Here is a 21,268-nt window from a genome sequence, read left to right on the forward strand (position 1 = left end):
AAGAAGATACCACTATGGCATTTTGCCCTTCACGGATCTTCATTTCTTTCTCTTAAGGTAGTCAGTATAAAAGAACCAAAATGGTAAAGTATAGTTTATTATTATTTTTTTAATTCCTTTATGAAGAGGGAACCTTTTCAGAACTCGGTCTGAATGGAAAAATTCCTGCTCTTATTCTAGGAACAGAGTCATGCATGGAAAAACCCCAATAGAAAGGTCACTCTTAACTGAAAGCGAAAGCATAGAAGCAAGTTCAGAGTGCAAAGCAGAGAGTGGGGACACCAGCCAGTATGCTCCAAGCTGCAGGAACATCTGATAACTCTCCAAGATGCAGAGACGTCTGATCTTTAAGAAAGTTATGAAGCCGTGTGGCATTTCTCATGACAGAAACTATTTGATAATCTGTGGAGAAAATAAGTAAGCACCATGCGATCACTTGGAAGAAGAAAGCATCCACTGAGGCAAGGAGGTCTTCGGTCCTTTTATGGGAAAACTTTATGGGAGAACTTCTATTGTTAAAGGAAGCGTTTTGCAAGAAGCTTCCTTCTCTGTGGAACTTAGTGGTGGGAGCTGAGCATTGTTGTTAACAACAATTAAAATATTTTCTCAGCCATTTGCCATTTTATATTCTGGGGGATGTGGAAGCCCTGGGGAGATGATTTGTGCCTACTTGAAAGACAATTTGTCATCTTAGAAGGTGTTTTGGTGACAAGAGGTACTTTTGGGGGGTTCTTTTGTGACATGGATAGATTATGGAAGATTTTTAGTTGGAGTAATTTTGATTCACAATGTTCAGCTGGCATTTATGCCCTCAGTGTCCTTGTGGCCAGAAGTCGGGATTCCGACTTAAATTGGCAGGGCTCTGACGACATGGTACTCTTGCACAGGGCGGAGTTTATTTGGAGAACTGGCTGTCATGGTTAGAGCGTCTGAGAGATCCCACGGTAAACTGGGAAGGTGGATCTGCCATCAGTCTAAGTTTGAAGACTTCAGGACCAAGAAACCTCTCAGTCTGAGGCTGAAGGCTCAGAAACCCAAATGGTTGTGAGTGCAGGTCTCAGAGTCCAAAGTCTGGAGACCCTGCAGGGTTGATGCCCCAGACCAAAAGGATACTCTGGTTTCTTGAGAAATAAATAATAGTAAGTGAATTTGCTTTTCTTTGTTCCTGTTTTCTATCCGCAGCTCAGCCGATTGGATCGTGCCCAGCTACAGAGGGCGACAGTGGAGCTTCTGTGGTATCCTGATTTCATGGCGCCGTTGTTCTAGGAACGTCTTCCCAGGCACACGTAGAAGTAATGCTTTAATTACCGAGTTCCCATTAATCCGGCCAAGTTTACATGAGAACTAACCACTGTCTCTGGTTAAAGTATTTAACGTGGCTTCTAATTTCCTGTAGAAGTCGTGAGGGACCACAGCCTCACGATTTTCTGCCTGTTTATGCTTTTTGAATGAAGAAACTATTTCTGGTTTCTACAGTTCAAAAAACTTGGGAAGATAGATTATTTTTAAAAAATATTTTTATTTGAAATTATGCATATGCATATGTGTCTACGTGTGTGGGTGGCTATGTGAGTGCAGGAATCCATCTAAGTTATAGGTGTCCGATCCCCCAGAAGCTGGGGTTATGCAGGTGACTTCAAGCCACCCTATGGGGGTGCTGGGATTGAAATCGAAGTCCATTTACCTATGTAGGGTTACCTTTCAAAAGGCAACCCAATTTAATGTCATTAATTTTTAAAAAGACTTATTTTATTTCTATTTGTGTTTTGCCTGCATGTTTATTTGTGTGCTATAGGCATGCAGAACCTGCAGAGGCCAGAAGAGGAGCTTAGATGCCTTAGAACTGGAATTACAGATAGTTGTTAGCTATCATGTGGGTGCTGGAAACAGATCCAGGTTCCTCTGGAAGAGGAGCCAGTGCTTTTAACCGCTGAGCCATCTCTCCAACCCCTCAATGTCATTTTGCAAAGTTAATTCTGAAGGCAGTACAATTTTTAATAAAATAAAATATACTCAATGAAATCACATTGTAAGATGATTCATGGTGAAATTTGTTAGTATATTGAAGGACCAATAAATTTAGGATAAAATGTGAGTACAACTATAAAACATTTAATGGCTAATAAAGGAAGCTTGTTTTGTTATGCACCAGGGATTTCCTTTTTAATTGTGCGGTTATTAGTAACAGTGAGAAAAAAGTGAAATACGCTAGCAAGAGTCATCAGTAGTCAGCAGTCAACATTCATGTGGACGTGACATTGCGATGAGAGAACTAGCCACATTCTCTGCCATGGTGTCACATAGCTGACACAGGCCTGGCAGGATGAGGGCTTGCATTTGAGGACATCATTGAGGCTTTTTTTCTAAAGCAACGCTGTTGGGGAAGTTTCTCCTACATATAGCCTCAGATTCCACAAGTGATTCCAAGGAGGTAGCCCTTCTAGAACACTTGTCTTCCTGAGACTGTTGGCTTTGAGAGTTTCTCTATGAGGAGTCTCTCTAGTTCTAACTGTCGACACATAATGAGAGCCTGATTTGTTGCAGGCTAGTAAGAGAGAGATCGAAATTTCTTCCTGGAGGGAAAAGCAGAATGGGCTAAAGGAATGTGGTCCAACTGAGAAACCTAAGTAGTTTACAGCTTCTTCACCTTGACCCCCAGGAGTTCCTATGAGAGAAAGGGGGGAGGAGTTGAAGCAGGCAAGAATGTGCATGAGATGCTGATGTTAGGGTCTTTTATGTTAATGTTGCTATCAGAGAGAAACACTTGCATAGGGGATCTTAATATTTCTTATTAACTAAATTAACTATGACCCTACAAAGTGTCATTTGTCACAGAGGAAGAAGACTTTCCAAGGAAGGAAGGAAGGAAGGAAGGTAGGAAAGAAGAAAGGAAATATATTATTGATTCAGAACCTATGAATGAAGTTGGGAAACCATTGTTAATCAGATTTCAGGTCTGTTCTCCAGCCATGCCTGTCCATAGCTGAACCAATGAACTAGACTGCAGACATGGCCCCATTCTCCGGATATGAACTGACCTTTGGATTGGGCCATACCCACAGTTTCCAGAAGCATTGTTAACCTTTGTTAACCTTCTGTGTGATGGACTCCTTCCTAGACTACTGAGAAACCAAAACACATCCCATCTGTTTCTTACAAGACAGCTCAGTGTTTGCTAACACACATCATAACTCATGACTAATAAATGATGCAGTTTTCAAACCTCTGGAAGTTTAAAGCTATAAACACAGTCACTATTTTGTAAAACCTTGGAGCATATCTTTGAGACAGTTTAAACTTATGTTTTCCTGTATTATAGTCCTACTTAACCTTCATTAAATATAGTGTGTGTGTGTGTGTGTGTGTGTGTGTGTGTGTGTGTGTTGAAATCATGATCTTATGAAGGAATACATTGTCACTTTTCTCTGGGTCAGATCAGAGAGCAATCTTTTTATAGATGCTAGGTCTAGAAGTCTTCTCATCCAAAGTAGCTAATAGTCTGTTCCTCCCACAATTATTCAAGGTGAACTATTAGTGTTTATTTATTTTTACTTTTGTTTTTATCTTTGTGTATGTGTGTGTGTGTGTGTGTGTGTGTGTATAACTGTGTGTGTGTTCAGGTGTGTGGTGTGTGTGTGCGCAGGCATCACAGCATGGCTGTGGAGTTCAGAGCACTATCTTGGTGTTATTCTTTCCTTATATATTGTTTGAGTTAGGGTCTCTTGTTGATCACCAATGTGCACAACAGGATGGCTGGCCTATGCACTCAGGGACTTCTCTAGTCTCTGCTTTTCATCTCACTGTAGGAATGCTGGGATTATAAAAACATGCTAGCTAACATGTCAGGGACTTGGGGGACTGAACTCCAGTCTTAACACTTGTGAGGTAAATGCTTTATTTTCTGAGCCCTTCCCTAACCCAAACTATTGATTAGCACTGTGTAAGTAAAAGAACTGGGGTAGCGTGTGCATTCTCTCTGCACACAATTTTATAATAGGGGAGGGGTTGGACAAATATACAAAAGCTTGATACACTGTCGAAATATGGCATTGAAGGAAAAGATCTGAAAGGTAAAGCCTGGAAAAACTAGAGGTGGCTTTGCAGATGCAATTGGTTTTCAAGTTTGGAAGAATGTGGCATGGTTGGCATGTACTAATGGGGACTGCCGTTCAGTGGACAAGCCATGACAATAGATTCGCCACTTTCTGATGACATAATAGCTCAAACCAGAAATAGAAAAAAAAGTGAATAAATTGTACAACTTCCTTGTGTTACTTGGAACTTTTCCAGAATTTCCATTCTAATATCAACTATGTAATTAGAACAGAATAAATAAGAAAACCGAAGAGTTTGAAATAAGGGGATTGTAAACTGTTTGGTGATGTTTTATTGACCAGAATAATCTAATAAGAGATTCTTTTTTGTACTATTTCTCTAAGAGATACAGACTGCAAATATTGTACTCATTTTTATATAGTCTAATAATCTCTGGTATGTATTGGATTCTTTTGAAAAAAATCTGACTGGGCATATGGAAAAATCAGTGTTTTCTTGAACATGTTAGAAGCACAGGCACTCATATTGAATTTGTCCTCTGAGCACAAGGTAGTTCTCATTGACAGTTTTTAAGTTCCTGGAGAGACACAGTTTCATGGAAGATCTGTAGTGATATGTTAGGGTAGGGTATCTACAACCCATTCAATGAATATTCGTTGAAACCATCATGTGATATAAGATGTGTTGAGTCTAAGGTAAAATTCTCTATGAAATTATCAGATATTCTTCACTTTTTTAGGCACAGTCATTGAAAATGGTCATATTTAAGAATAATTATGAAGACAGTAAAAACATGATTATGGACTATAACTTATACAAAAGGCTCAAAGCCTAGACTTTTGATTTATATTTGGTTTATGTGTTTATGGTTATGATAGTACCCAAGGTCAGAAACTAATGAATTTATCTGTGAACACAGAGCATTTATTATAAATTTCTATTATTGGCTTATTTCTTTTGCTACACCTTATTGATTCATTCCCTTCTTCTTATTTTTCTTACCTACAATGTTACCTGTCATCTGATTTACTGAAACACCTCAACACAGTGATGTTGTGCTGATCCGAGAAGTTGGAATAATCTCTCCAAGGTGCTGACCCACAGGAACAGGATAGGAATCATATAAGCAATTGAAACTTTTCTATAACCGTCTTCAACGTGTATAAGGAAAACAGTGTAACTAATTGAAATAGTACATTTTGTTTAAGATATCAGATTCCAAAAAGTATTATTTCAACAGATAATCAATAAAATGTATTTATTTTATATCCCACACAAGCACCAAATCTTTTGTGTGTGTGTGTGTGTGTGTGTGTGTGTGTGTGTGTCTGTGTGTGTGTCTGTGTGTGTGTTTCACTTACAGTAGACTTCAGTTTGGAAAAGGCACATTAGGTCCCCGAAGCCACAGGTGACTAGTCACTTCCCCACTGGACAGAGACAACCCAGAACATTTCTTCTATGTTCCCCATTCCTGTTGAAAAAACTAACACAGAGTCAAGCAGCAAGACTGTTCATCAAATGGCTGGCCATCATCTTAACATTTCCCCCTGGAGGCTTGCTTCTAGGAGAGGGAATGCTTGTTATAGCAACAACATGTCCCCATTCCATTGTTGATGTATTTACAACTACTACACAAAACTGTCAAAACTTCAACTTTCATGGTTGAAGATCTCAGCATATGTCTTTAGGACACCATCACTGAATCTTGTTCCCTGCCTTTCTTTTACTCAAGATTGGCCTTTGGGTGACCCGCCCTTGTTCACAAATGGATTTGGCATTCATTAACATTATTTTTGTTGGATAGTCAGCCACCTGTTCAATTAGAATCTTCTGATTATTTTATGGCCTCTTTAGAAGAAATTGATGTTGAAATTAGTGTTCACTGATTAGCTGATCAAGATTTAGTTCGCTAATATTTATAGAAGCATATCTGAAAGTTGACCAAAGCACATTTATTACTCTATTTAAGTTCTAATGGTTTTTATTGATCTAAAATATCGATGCAAAAATATCGAACCCTTATGAGGGGTTAGGTTGTATTAGTCTCTAAGCATCTTTCAACATCAACTAATTTTTTTTTTTTGAATTTGAAACTTATATCACCTGTGTTATGTATTTGCCTATCTCTTAGAATTCTACCATTGGAAAAAAACCATCTAATATCCATACACTGACTTCTTCAAATGTGCAAACTGAAGGTCAGTGAGGTCAAGTGATTTATATAAGGTTGTTGACCTCGCTGTGATAGAGCTAGAGTAGAAATAGGCCCTAACTTTTCTTCAGCACTTAGCATTTCCTTTGCATGACATCACTGCAACAATTACATAAGTGCTGAACCATGTGTTTGTGTCTCAAATGAATTTCACGTAAAACAACGTTAACTCTGTTTCATTCTGGGGCCAAGTTTCCACTTGAACATTTTCTTGTCTTAATTGTCTTAAGCATGATTCTTTTTTTCCCCCCTGTCAGATTTTTCAAAATTGCTGAATTTTTCATATGTTTCTTTAGCTTGTGGATATAAGGCAGTCAGTGGGAGGACAGCATGTACCCCATGTTTATTACATATTTTGTATTTTCCATAACTTTCTCCTCTCAGGATTCTGATTCACCAGTCACTGTGTGTTTAGGTCTGACTGTCAGCACATGAAAGTCTGCAAGGAAACTTGATGCAGGCTCCTTCCAAAGATATATTTGGGTTCAATTTAGGATGCAGGAGATCCAGTTTGACATTGTTTCATCTCAAGAAACCAAGTATCAGAGCTGGTAAGGCCTGTGGATGTAAGTTCTGTATAAAATATGACTTAATACCTAAGTCTAAATACACAATAATAACATTACTTAAGCATGAAATAAATTTAATTTTTTCTGTATCAGCATTTTCTAAAAGTATCTTTCTGTGTAAAAGAATTGTTCCTATCTAAAAGTTCTGTTCCTGTCTAAAAGAAATGCAAGGACAAAAATGGAGCAGAGCAAATGGCTGAGCAGTGACAAGCTCAACTTGGGATCCATTCCCTGGGTGTTCAACAAACCCCGACATTATTACTGATTCTATGTTGAGCTTGCAGACAGGAGCCTAGCATGGCTGTTCTGAGAGGCTCTACCAGCAGCTGACTGAGACAGATAAAGATACTCAGCCAATTATTGGACTGAAGTTAGGGCCCTCTATGGAAGAGTTAGGGGAATGATTGAAGGGAACTAGAGAGGATGGTGACCTCATAGGAAGACCAACAGTGTCAACTAACCTGGACCTCTGACTAAGCATCCAATCAAAGAGCATACACAGCTGGCTCAAGCCCCTCCTCCCCCAGCATGTGTGAAGCAGAGGGCTGCCTTGTTTGGTCTCAGTAGGAGAGGATGAACCTAAACCTGCATAGATTGATGACCCAGGAAAGGGGGATGAAGGGGAGTCACCCTCTCAAAGGCAAAGGGAAGGGTGGATCCTGGAGGGGGACAACATTTGGGACACAAATAAATTAAGCAATTAATTAAAAATAAGAATAAAATATGTAAAGAATCATCTGAAGAATAAGAAAAGTATTCAGAGAATCTGTCTTTTATGTCACTGAGCATAATATAACTTATAAAACTGTCAATCAAATTAAACTAAAGTTTTCCATGTTTATGGTATTTATTTGATTTAATCATAAGGGAATCATCCTATGTGAGAGTACGTATAATCACAATAAAATTATAATTTATACAATACTAGAATTTACAAATAATGTTTAAATATATTATTTCAATAAATATTCACACAATACACATATAGAAACTGTCATGGTGGGTTTTGTTTTCTGTTTGTTCGTTTGGTTTAACTTATTTTTATTGTTATTTTTGGTAAGGTTCTTATTAGTAATCAATAAGGAAACTAAAGCTAGGCTTTTTAATTCACGATCTTGCTTCTAAATTATTATTCTTATGGATACTGTAAGTGGTAGCTGCGTGTATTACAAATGCTAATTATGTTTCTCCAAAAACTGTTTGGGTGACAGGGTTTGCACTTTTAGCTTCTGGGAACCTGTCCCCAATTGGTTCTGATTGGTAAATAAAGATGCCAACAGCCAATATCTGGGGAGGACAGACAGAGGAGGGATTTTAGCATTTTTGGGTTTGGGACCAAGAGAAGGAGGAGGAAAAAAGAGGAATCAGCCATGCCTGAGAAGAGTGCAGGTCAGAGAGGCCACAGCAACCAAGATAGAACATAGAATTTAGTAAGCAGTAACTTGGAATTATCAGTGGTAGGTTCTAGCAGCAGTGGAGGTTAGGCAATGGCTGTTTAAGGCATATTAAAATATAAAGGCTGTGTGTGTGTGTGTGTGTGTGTGTGTGTGTGTGTGTGTGTGTGTGTGTCTTTCATTTGAGAATATAACCATTGAGGTGGCTAGTGACCCCATGAGTTTTATTAATAAATACTTAATACAACAATAAGTCCCATAAACTTTTGTGGCCGTAGATACAGACAGCAGCCTTCCATCCTTACAAATATAGAATAAAGTGGTATACCAGAGCAAAATCCTGAAGTCAGGCTAAACTGATTGCCATCTCATCTATTGCCATCTCATCTCATCTCATCTCATATATCCTACTCTATGGTTTTGAACAGCAGAATTACTTAACCTTCCTGACTCTGGATTTGTGAAAAGGAACACCAGACAACTGCTTTATAGAGGTGCTGACTTGATTAGAGAAGAAGTGTACAGTTCCTAACACATGAAGAACATACATGGGTTCTAGACCCCTTTTATAAATGTTTGTTTGTATTCTGGAACATTTTAAAAATATAATGGTTTGATATGGATATAATATAAGGCATCATTTTATTTTGGCTCTATTTATTTCTACACACAGAAAGTTTTCTTACAACTCACATTAAGTACAACAGGCATGGCAAGATCACTGTGGTAAAAATGTAAGAGAAACAAAGTCCAAGCGGAGAGGTAAAATACCTGTGTGTGTGTGTGTGTGTGTGTGTGTGTGTGTGTGTGTGTGTGTGTGAGGCAGAGGGATTCTTCAGGCTATTGTGTGAGAGGCCAACAGGATAAAGCGAAGGAAGTCTAAGAAGGTATACTAACATCGACACATACTGTCATCTTTGATGTACCTAGAAGCCTCTGTGAAAACTTGTAATGTGTGTTCAAGAGAAGAAAGCAGAAAACTAAGCTTTAGTTAAGAATGCTATAACACAAATCGATGTAAATAAAATAAAAATAGGGGTATCCCTTGGAAAGGCTACAAATTACAGTTCAGGCAACTGCATCAAAATAAATATTGTAGTATCGAATCATGTACTTTTTATTGGTTTTCCAGAGCATAAATAATAATCATAATATTTTGTTTTCAGCTAATTGGGCAGTAGCATTATGTATATTAAAAATGCATTTTTCAGTTAAAAAAAAAGAACACACAGGGGCTGGACCTAGGACTCCCCGTGCATATGTAACAGATGTTCAACTTGGTCTTCATGTGGGTCCTGAAAACTGAAGCAGGGGCTATCCCAAAAGCTGTTGCCTGCATGTGGGATATATTCTTCTAGCTCAGCTGCTTGTTTGGCTCAGTGGGGGAGGGGGCACCTAGTGTTGCAGAGTATAGGGGTGGGTCTGATGCTAAGGTCCTATTCCCCAATTGGTTCTTGATCTATCAGTAAAGATGACATGGGGCAATGGGCAATTGCTTGGCGGAAAGAATAGTTGGGATTTCCGGGTCCGGCAGGCATGTTAGCAGACGCAGGGAGAAAGGAAAGGAGTTTTTCACTATGCTTCAGAGGGAGAAAAACTAACCAGCCATGTGACATCTCAGGCGGAGTGACCACAGGTGGCTTCTCCAAGCAGGAGGTTGGGATGTTGAGCAACTGAAGGTACAGCAGGTTGAGAAGTGATGAACAGAGTATTGGGAAGGGCATACCAGCCTCATCAGATTGGAGGCACCCAGCAATTGAACCAATAAGGCAGGTTGAAACTGATCAATGTGTGTGTCTATGGTTTTCACCTACAAATCCAATATTCTCTGGGCAGGGGCTGTAAGCATGGCCTGTTCCCAGAGTATTGAAGTGGTGTAGCCAAAACTACACTCAACAGCAGAGACTTGAAGTACCATGGTAGGGGATACCCAGGAGGATTCCCCTCACTCAGAGGACCACTGGAGGGGAAATGGAGGAAGGACTATGGGAGGGAGTGACCAGAAGGAGGGCATTAGCAGGATATAAAATAAATAAGTTAAAAAATTAATTAAATAATATCTTCCTCAATCAGAGGGTGATCTTTAAATCTATAACTGTAGTAGAATTTAATCTGCATAAAATGTTCATTAAGTATTATTTTTATTATTTAAAAATTGAGATTGTAATATTAATTAGAATATTATTTTGACATTTATCCTTTACTTTTCCTTCCTCCAAATCCTCCCACATAATTCTTCTCACTCTCCTTCCAAATTCATCATCTCTTTATTCCTCTAATTGTCATCACATGCATATATATATATATATATATAATATAGGGATACACACACACACACACACATGGATATGTATAATTAAGTAGTGGCACTCATATCTTGGTTGTGACCAACAGCTCTTTAATTGGGTATAAGGCCCACTTAATAAGAGGAAAATCATGTCTGTCAATGGGAACCTAGCCAACTACCTTGGGCTAGAAAGGTCATGGATTTTAGAGAACCTACTATCACCACTTCACTTAACCAGAATAATTCCTCACAGAATTCTACATATTCATCCTTATACCTAGATGTAAGTGTAATATTCACCCCTCACAAAAAAAAAAAAAACTTCTCCTTTAAACAGAGACCACTACAGAAAACCATAACTGATCAAAATGTAAAGGAAAATGATGTAATTATTTTTTAATTTCAAAAATAAAAAGTATTAAAAACAAATAAAAAAACCCTCCATCCTACAGAGTGTCTCTTCACATAAAATTCTTTCTGTTTGTCGAAGCTATTTAACTATGAGGTCCAATGATAGAGAATGCTTCATTATATGTTGTATGTTTATGTATATAATTGAATGAAGCCTATAAGAAAATAAAAATCTCTTTAGCCTTCCCTCCCTCCCTCCCTCCCTCCCTCCCTCCCTCCCTCCCTCCCTCCCTCCCTGTCTCCCTCCCTCCCTCCCTCCCTCCCTCCCTCCTTGAACCAGAGTCTCACTCTGTAGTCCAGGATGGCCTCAAACTCATGATGATCCTCCTGCTTCAGCCTCCCAAGTTCTGGGAAGACAAATGTAAGTTAACAAGCCTTGCTCATGGGTCGATATTTCTTAAATTCGTTTCTTAAAATTTGGAAGTTTCACTCTTGGTTCTACGTGCAGCTTCTTGCTCAGATTGTACATTGCATAGCAACTAGATACCAAATCTTCCTAGTTTTGATGCCTTTAGCTTCCCAGATAGCTCTTACATATTAAGCATTTATTTGAACTTATGAATGAACAGGCGTGTTCTGGGAGGCAGGATAGAATGGCCTCATGGTTGAATTTCAACTCTAGGGATTATTCTTTAAAAAATAACATTACATTTTTTTCTTCTGAATTTTGTTTTATCTACAGAACTGGCTTAAGTATCACTTACAGTCTCAAATCTTAATTCTCACATGTTAAAATAATGATCCTGTCCCTGACTGTGGAGGTCACATACATCCAGAGGCCTCACAATCCTTTGAATTTTCACTTACTCTGGGTCCAAAGAAGGAAATGGAAATGTGGCTGATAGATGGACCCTCCCAAGGCTGGGTAGTTCAATCTCAGAGAGGGGAGGGGGAGCGGGAGGGAGGGAGGGAGGGGGAGAGAGAGAGAGAGAGAGAGAGAGAGAGAGAGAGAGAGAGAGAGAGAGAGAGAGAGTGTGTGTTCTGGTAGATTGTGGCAAACAGAAGGATGATAGCGTCTATGAAGGAGTCCTCATGTTGGTGACTGCATATACCCCAACATAAAGTTGATTAATGAATTTCAGTACTACCCTTACAATCTAGATTTTGCCCTTTAGCAATGGTGTACTGTTCTAACTGTTGCCTTCTTATGAATTAATCTACAGTTCAAACATGTGAATGAAGTAGAATTAATTCAAAACTGAAAACCCACAGTTTCTCCTCCTGTTAAATTCTAGTGACACTTCCCTTGTGCTACTTGTCTGCTTTCCCTCCCAATGCCCGCTCTATCAACACTGGCCCGCCCACTTTGTCATAGACAGCAGGAACCCGAATTGCTTCAGGGTTTCCCCCCTGCCTTGCATCCCCCCCAGATTGAGCTGTTGGCTCAGGCTGATTGGTGCCAGACTATGAAACTCAGTAGATATGCTCGAGGAAGAAACACTATTAGGTGCAATTCTCAGTTCAGAAACTGCCCTTCAAGACACTGACTGAAATGTCACTTCTCAGCTGGGGTCTTCCTCTATCCTTGACTGTCTCTCCTACTTCTGCACCGAGGTCTGCTACAAACACTTCCTCAATCAGTTATTTGCATTAAGTCCTTGTTCTGTTATAGGGTCTGTTTGGGGGAAATCTGGCCAAAGATACTCTGTTTTCAACTGTGTTTGAATTTTATTCTCTTTCTATTTTTTAAGTCTATAAACATCTTTAGATAATTGAAATTATCCACCACACACAGAAAACCCACTCTTACTGTATTTGATATTAGTTTTAGACATATTACTAGTGGACATGTAGTCTTACATTGGAGTCTAAGTTTTATTATTAGTTTTGGATTGTGAGATATTCATGTTTTAATTTATAAACAACTCTATGATAACTTCATTTTATTATTCTATGATGTATTTGCAAAACATACATGTCCCTATTTAAATTGACAAATATTCATATATTTTTATTGTGTCCATGTTTTGAGACTTATGTACTTTCTGTACTATCTAAGTCAAGATAACTAGCATGTACATTATTACCCCACATAACCTTTTAAAATATTGTCTTAGTGAGGGTTTTTATTGCTGCACCAAAATACCATGACCAGAAAACAAGTTGGGGACAAAAGGTCTTATTTAGCTTACACTTCCACATTGCTATTCACCACCAAAGGAGATAGGACAGGAACTCACACAAGGCAGAAACCTGAAGGCAGGAGCTGATGCCGAGGCCATGGAGGTGTGGCGCTTACTGGCTTGCTTCCCCATGGGTTGCTCAGCCTGCTTTCTTATAGAACCCAGGACCACCATCCATGCCTTCCCCCATTGGTCATTAATTGAGAAAACGCCTTGTAGCTGAATATCATGGAGGCATTTCCTCAACAGAGATCCTTCCTCTCTGATGACTCTAGCTTGTGTCAAGCTAATACCAAACCAGGCAGTACAAATATCTTAATAATTTCAAGAATTATGATTAACTATAGTTATCATGTTATAAATATATTTATTTTTTTAAATTTGCTCCTGCTGTTAGAATTTTGTACCTCTTGACCAACACTTTCCTAACATCTGCTAATCCCTGGTAACCATCATTCTACCGGTGTTTGTTTTTAACTTTCCTAGAATCTTGACCTTGGATTCATTACACACCTAAGAGCTCCTGTCTTTCTTCTCCCATCTTCTACAGTTACCCCTGAGTCTTAGGTGCAAGAATTGTGTTGTATATGCATTTACTGGGACACAGCTCTAAAACTCTGCATTTTGATTAGTTATAGATTTTTATAATGGATTTCATCTGTCTCAAAGACAAGTTTCCTTGATGTGGAGTAAGGACTACAGTTATCTATCAATATAAAATCAAATATTTAGAATATAGTTGGGAATCCCTAACTACTGGTTTAGTAAAGTGGCAGTCGTAAGTTCTCCTCCAAGATTCATGACTTAGTGGGCTAGACATGAGCTAAACAACAAGGATATGAATAGACATGGTAATGTGGACAGGGAAAGGTGCAAGAGGGTGCAACTATAAAACTATAAGCAGAGAACTATAGTCAACTAAGGAATGTTGAAAATGGGGGGAAAATCTTCCCCAGGGAAGAGCACATAAGTGGTTATCCAATATCAAATGGTCAGCCTTGAAAACATACATACAAGTAACATTATATAGACTCAGCCAATCCTATGTGTTTATATACATTTATATTGATATATACAGATATATGTACACACACACACACACACACATATATATCTTTATGTATGTATATAACAATGATTAGTGAAAATAACCATGAATTGAAAGAGACCAAGGACAGGTATCTGTGAGGATTTGGAGAGAGGAAAAGGAAAGGGGGAAGTTATATAATCATATTATTAGTTCAAGAAAATAAAATGTTTTAAAAAGAAAATAAAAAAAATCTTGATTAGTTTTTAACAGAGTAGAACTCTCAGAAAAGCATTAAAACAAACAAACAAAACAAAAAAAGGTGCCTGAGGAAATAACTCATTCTGAAGACAGAGTTATGAGAAGAAGAGTCAGCATTTTGTCCTTCCTTTGTGTCTACTCTGAGATGCTTGTAAACGTGTGAGCCGGGCAGGTAGAAGAATAGTTTCCACCCTTAAGTCATAAGGGGAGATTATTAAGATGTTTTACTCTTAATGTTGACCCCAAAGTTAACGTTGTTCTGTACTGTGCTGACGGCTTACAGGGAATGCATTGCAATCGTTACAATATACTGATGAAAGAAAATCAGTAATCTTCATGTTTTCAAACAAAGGGAAGTGCGGTACAGAGAAGTTATTGGCAGGCAATGGTTGTCTGAGTCTTGACTGGGTATCAGAGCCATGAGTCTAACAATTTTATACTTAATGATTATTTTTGACTACAGAACAAATATTAAGGACACCCAATGGAGATACCTGCATAAAACCATTGCTATTCAGTAGCACACTCTAGCTGGATGAAGCCAAGGTCCCCACCAGTTACTAGGTTTTCAAGTGAATAGACTTTCTCAGTCTGGAAAATTTCTACTTTTCAGGTCAGTAGGCAGAGCTCATCTCTGCAGTAGACTGTTGAGAAAATGACGGACACCTTTCTCAGGCCGTGACATCCAGAGGTTGGAAGGATGTATGGTCCACTCAGCCACAGATGTCACCTCAGTGTTGGCCTCTATATCTGTTACCCATCATAAAAAAATCATTACATATTATTTATTTGCTTGTTTGGTGTATGTATGTGCGTGTGTGTGCATATGTGCGTGTGCGTGTGCGTGCGCGTGCGTGTGTGTGTGTGTGTGTGTGTGTGTGTGTGTGTGTGTGTTTAAGCACAATGCTTACAGTCAGTTCTCTCCTTCTACCATGTAGGGCCAAATGAAGCAGCAAATGCCTTTACCTGTCAAGCTCTTTTTTTCTAGTGCTGATTATAAGTTTTTTGTACACTAAAAATCCTGGAGTTGGAACTAGGGAGATAGCTTAGTCAGTAAAGTGCTTGCTGCAGAAGCATGAGGACGGAGCTTAGATTCCCGGCCCCCATGTGCAAAGCCAGGTGCTTGTACACATCTCTAAGCTCAGCCATGGGGAAATAGAAGAGAGACTTAGGCTTCTGGAAAGCTAGTTTAGCCAACCAGGAGCTCTAGGATCAATGAAAGGTCTTGGCTTAAAAAATTAAATTGTGCACTGATAGACGAAGACACCTGACGTCAATATCTCATTTTCATATATGTATGCACCAGTATCCCAACCTGCATAGCTCAGGTATACTCAGATACATTCTCTCTCTCTCTCTCTCTCTCTCTCTCTCTCTCTCTCTCTCTCTCTCTCTCTCTCTCTCTCCACCCCCTCTCTCTCTCCTGAGTGCTCAGATAGATTAGGTACTCGTAGTTTTATTAAAATGTTTATCTCTGTTGAAGACCAAGGAACAGTGTTTTTCAAGTTGAAAAGTTAAACATGATTTCTGTGAGAGATAATGAAGGTCTCAAGACCTCCCTTGGAAAGCTACTGTGTAAATTCAATAAATAGTACATCACCATTCTGAGAGTAAATACACTTTCCATGTTTGGTTCAGTTCCAAAGTTACTGGATTTTTAATAGAGATATTTCTCTTCTTAGAATGGCAACTTCCTAGTGCCTGGCATTTTGAGAAAACCTGTGTTCTCTCAGCAGCTAAGAACACAGATCTGCGTGTTGATCAAGACAGAAGTGAGACTGAGAAAACCCAGAACTGAGGTAAATAGTTCCAGGAAACACCAGAAGGCCTGTCACGATGTTCTGTGGTATTTCAAGGGCTTTGCAAAAAGGTGAAAAAGGGTGAACACGAAAAAAGGTAACTCAAGAAAGAGCTTAATCTGAGAAACAAACAAACAAATAAAGCCCGAAGAAAGTGCCATATAGACTTCATTTTCAGTGTGATGGAAGGATGGCCTCTCCCCTCATGCTCAGGGAATAGAGAAACTGTTGGTCAACTTGAGTTAGGGACACACTTTGGAAAATAGCCACACCCTTTGTCATGTCTCCCTCATCCGGAGTACTTATCCATGACTACCCTCTCTTTTAGGACCTGTGGGAATATTTTTTCTTAGATCCTTGCTGCTAGGTATGACACAGATGCACATTTTGGACAATAAGACAACACCAAGTCCCCACTAAAATATGGTACACGAGGTCATGAAACAGACATTACAAAAGCTAAATTCGCTTCCTCAAATCTAAGCCTTTGCAGCTGTTTGTTACTGGGACATATTTATGAGACAGATCAGAAGGACCCACCTCTCCCTGGACACTGGTGGGTGTTATAAACGCTCTTAAACATTACTAGATACTACTGAGTACTGTTAAATGCTATTAGAATGGTTGGTTCTGTGCTGAGCTCTTTTTTATTGTAAATAGCCCTTTAATGCTTTCTATGAATAAGGAAAACGTTTGGGAGGAGGCTGTTTGATGACTTTCCATTATACCTCTGGTAGGGATATACCAGCCAGGTAGTTCCTCTACTGATGGTTGTCAGAACTGCTTTCCTGGAAGATTTGCTTTTTCAAACAAAACAAAACAAAACAAAAACAACAACAAAACCACTTTACAGTCTCACAGACGAATAAGTAGAGGTCACAAATCACTAAACTCTGGCTGGAGAAGACATACTCCATACACCAGAAAACCTGGACCAGCCTTCAGAAACTGCATTCCGAGCAAGACAAGTGTTAGTGAACTCTAAATGATTCCCCGGCCATTTTTGCTCCGGTCAGAGATAGAGCACTGTCTTTGGCATTGTAGCAGGCGACTCGGGACTGGTGCTGATCACAAGCCATTTACATATGGGACTGCTCCATAATTAGTAGGAACACTTTGAGGATCCTACCTAGCCCCCCTACTTGTATATGCAGGCTGTTTGGCTCACTCTTAGTTAGCTAGGCTATTTCCTGGATTTCAGTATGAGGCCTGTTAAAAGGATCCTCCTAAGTGCCTACTGTAAAACTATTTTACTATTTTCAACTGTCTGTATGTCTCTGTATGTATGGACACACGAACGAAGGTGCTAGAGGAGACTAGAGATGTTGGAGTCCCCTGGAACTGGAATTACAGGCAGTTGTGAGGCCCCTGAGGAGGGCGATGGGAACGGAACTCAAGTCCCCTGCAAGAGCAGCAAATTCTCCTCACCCATCTCTCCAGGGCAGTGAATGGCTACTTTGGATTTTTGTCCTACGTGGATTGGTCTGATCTAGTGATGTGAAGAGAGAACAGAAGAGTGACAGGCAGAAGCAGCAGCTGAAGTATGGCCTAGTGGTAGGATGTGTTGTGGGGACAGCAGCAGTAAGAGTGTGGCTGGAGAGTTCCAGGGTGACCAGGGACAGAGGCAGCTGGAAATAGAGATGAGGGAGATGGCAAAAGAGAAAGGAAGTAGACAGAGGCTACAGAACGTTAAGGATGAGACACTGCACGTCCCACTTTCTCCAAAAGTTCTAGGGGACTGGAAAGCCCTAGGGGCTGAGGATCTGTTATCTAATGCCCAGGAGATATAACAGTGCCTAATATTGACAAATTCTAGCAACAGTTGCCTGGCAGTGTGCTTGCTGCCCCGGGGCTCTGCCATTGATTATCACAGCCCAGAGTAATAAGCCTTCCTAAGACCCATGTCTGTAAAGCACAGAGCCATAAGCCTTTAGTTTTCAAGATTTGTAGTTAGAAGGCTTTAAGTATGTTATTCTAGCCATAAAGTCTTTGGCATTTAAAGGCACAGGTCTTCCAATTCAAGAAGAGCTAGTTCTACTTGCTCATGGTTTCTATTACCTAGATTAAATTGCCCTATCCTACCCAACGGCATCCCTCACCGTATTTCCTCCAACACTTCTTGTTTCCTTTCTGAAATGATCTCAAGGATTTATCAACATTGTGCCACCCCAATTACTGAAGACGCATAAATAGGATGTAACTCCTTAATGGATTCGTTTTTTCTCCAGAGGTTCATGGCTGCCCAGCAAACCTAAACAATCTTAAACAAGCTTTCAGAGCAGCCAGTATAAACTTGGTGAATAAAGAGCTAGCCATTGTGGCTCTTGCTGAAATAGGCTAGGTGCTGACTAGTTTAGTGCTCCCTATGACCTGTTCCATGTACTACAGGAAGGCAGTGAACTCTACACTGGGCGGAACTAGGAAGAACATGATTCCCTGGTTTTCTCCAGACATGGACCCTGGAAAGAAGAGGCTGCATGTCTATGCAGGCTGTGCTCTCTCTATACCTCAGCCTACCGAGCTGGATAAAACAAGCAGCTGGCTCCTTTCAAATGGTGCGTGCACGGGCTACACTCTTCTGCCACACCAATGGCTGAATGTTCCAAGGTGTTTGTGATTTTCCTTTCTATGTGGAATCCTGAGTCTTCGTCCTTCATTGATTTCTGGCAGCTTTGTTCTACACTGCCCTGGCTTCCTGGCTCATGAATGTGTCTGCTTCTGACGCTATCTGCTGTTCCGTTGCTCCTTGTGAATTCACTATTATCCTTAGGCATTCTCGAGGGTGGACTCTGACCCAGTATGAATGATTGGCACTGTACAAATGCCAAGATGTCCAGGCCATGCCTCTGTCCCGCTCCTCTCCTCCTCTATCCATATGATTCTCATCTCTTGCTAAAGACATACTTTCAACCTTTCCCTCACTTATGCATTTTTAGTTACCTTTTAATAATTGGCCCAGGCTTAGTTAACCCCCAAACATCTACTAAAGTTAAAGATTCCTCCTTTGCAGCCATACAGCCTTCCCAACGTATCTTCTTCCTTCAAATATGTGGCACACTGCCCTGAGTTGTATGTATACATTTCTCCTCTACCAGATAATAGAGAAGGCAGAGAGGGCTTACCTTATTTCTGTTTGCCATACAGAAGGCTGGGAATGTGCGACGAAGTGGTTCTTCTTCATTCTAGTTCAATCTATTTATTAAACACTTATTGACAGCTTGCTCTGCAACATTCATTTTCCTTAGCACCAGTTTTAATTCAGTTCAATTCCACAAGGCATTTATTGAATTACTGGTTTGTGTCAGGCTTTGGGTCAAGTCTGAGGAAGTCTATTGGGATTTGGTGTACAAAATAAACTCGGCAGCATCTTCGGGTGTTATGTGTCTCATGTTATGTCAGGGCTCTCTCTCTCTCTCTCTCTCTCTGTCTCTCTCTTTTTCTCTCTCTCTCTGAATTTTGCCTGTTTTTAATTTTTAATTTTTAAATTTGTTATACCCTACAGGTCCTTTGTGTATATATTATAGCTTTTGGTTTTCTGTTTTTATGGGGTTCCTGGATGTGCGACCAGGTAGGTCTCTGCATCCATATTAGGTACTTATTTGGTTTGTAACAACAGACAAAAAGGGTGCAGATGTTCTTTACTGTTTTAGTTTGTTTTCTTAAATTCCTCCATGGGACTTTTTGCCTTTCATATCCCATGTCCTTGGCAGTTTTGTTATTAAAATATAGATGATATATAATATACTTTATAATTTTAATTAAAGACCAAATTTCAAAAAGTTGTTAGATCCACTCTTTCCTAATTATCTTGTAATTGTCAACTCAACAGAGCATTGCACGTCTGAAAAGTCAGTCTCTTTTAAGTACTTGAATTTATCAAGGTGTCCTGTGGTATGTCTGTGAGGGATTATCTTGACTGTTAACAGGTATGGGAGGGCACAGCCTATGTAGGCAGCACTGTCTTTGAGCAGGTGGTCTTGGGATGTACAAGAAAGTTAAACATGAGCTTGTGACCAAGTGAGCAAGCAGCATTTCCCCATGCTTTCTGCTTCCAGTTCCTGTTTGCATTCCAATCCTGATCCTTTCTTCCCTCAGTTGCTTTTGGTCAAGGTATTTTACCATGGAAAGAAAAGGAAACTGGAACATACTTCTTTTTTTTTTAATTTTTTATTAGATGTATTTCTTTACTCACATTTCAAATGTTATTCCCCTTCCCGGTTCCTGTCCATAAACCCGCATTCCCTCCCCTCCCCTTCCCCCATACAGGTATTCTCCCTGTACATCCACCTTACTGTCCCCCCATATTCCCCTATACTTGGGGTCCAACCTTGACAGGACCAAGGGCTTCCCCTTCTACTGGTGCCCCAACAAGGCTATTCTCTGCTACATATGCAGTTGGAATCCTGGGTCACTCCATGTATAGTCTTTGGGTAGTGGTTTAGTCCCTGGAAGCTCTGGTTGGTTGGCATTGTTGTTTTTATGGGGTTGCAAGCTCCTTCAGCTCTTTCAATACTTCCTCTAATTCCCCCCACAGGGTCCTGTTCTTAGTTGGGTGGTTTGCTGTTAGCATTGACCTCTGTATTGGGCATGCTCTGGATGTGTCTCTCAGTAGAACATACTTCTTAAGAGCTTCCGAGAAGAGAAATATCAATATTTAAAGAACATCAAATTTAAAGACTTCAGAGCCTCCATCATCCCTCTAGTTGGATGGCTTCCTTACTAGGTTTTCCTAGAGCAGAATTGTCTCATTCTCCATGCCCTTCATGTAGGCTCTGTCACTAACCACCCTTGGACTTTGGAGTGTCATTTTAATCTTGGCTTCAGCCCCTTCTGTGTTCAAAGAAATTGGACATCATCTTACTTTTTTGTAATTTGCATGACCACTAGAGGCTCCTATTATTCTATTTTGTTAACATTTAAGGACTCAAATCTGTTTCTTTGCATTGATAGCTTTAGCACTTACTTTGAAAGTGGCTACATTTAAAATGTCAATTCTTTCTTTTTTCCTTTCCTTCTTCCTTGCTTGTTTGGTTGTTTACTTTTCCTCTTGACACCTCTTAATATGTCCAAGCTGGCCCCAGACCCGTAGTTATCCACCTACTTTTGCCTCTTCTACTTGCATTATGGGT

At 39.8% G+C, this 21,268-nt stretch overlaps 1 long non-coding RNA gene across 3 annotated transcripts; it reads left to right on the top strand.

Moving 5' to 3' along the window:
• The first annotated feature begins 241 nt into the window (after window positions 1–241).
• Window positions 242–5,329, top strand: LOC134481068 (uncharacterized). 3 transcript variants are annotated; one of them, XR_015633048.1, is made up of 4 exons: window positions 277–461; window positions 888–944; window positions 1,183–1,292; window positions 5,105–5,329. It is a non-coding gene; the product is annotated as an uncharacterized LOC134481068 (long non-coding RNA). The 3 variants fall into 3 exon arrangements; XR_015633047.1 differs by lacking the exon at window positions 888–944 and having other exon boundaries at window positions 242–461; XR_015633046.1 differs by lacking the exon at window positions 1,183–1,292 and having other exon boundaries at window positions 255–461; window positions 888–1,139.
• The last annotated feature ends 15,939 nt before the right edge of the window (window positions 5,330–21,268 follow it).

This window comes from Rattus norvegicus, chromosome 11 (genome assembly GCF_021556685.1).
Source record: "Rattus norvegicus strain SHRSP/BbbUtx chromosome 11, alternate assembly SHRSP_T2T, whole genome shotgun sequence".
Classification (NCBI taxonomy): Eukaryota; Metazoa; Chordata; class Mammalia; order Rodentia; family Muridae; genus Rattus; species Rattus norvegicus.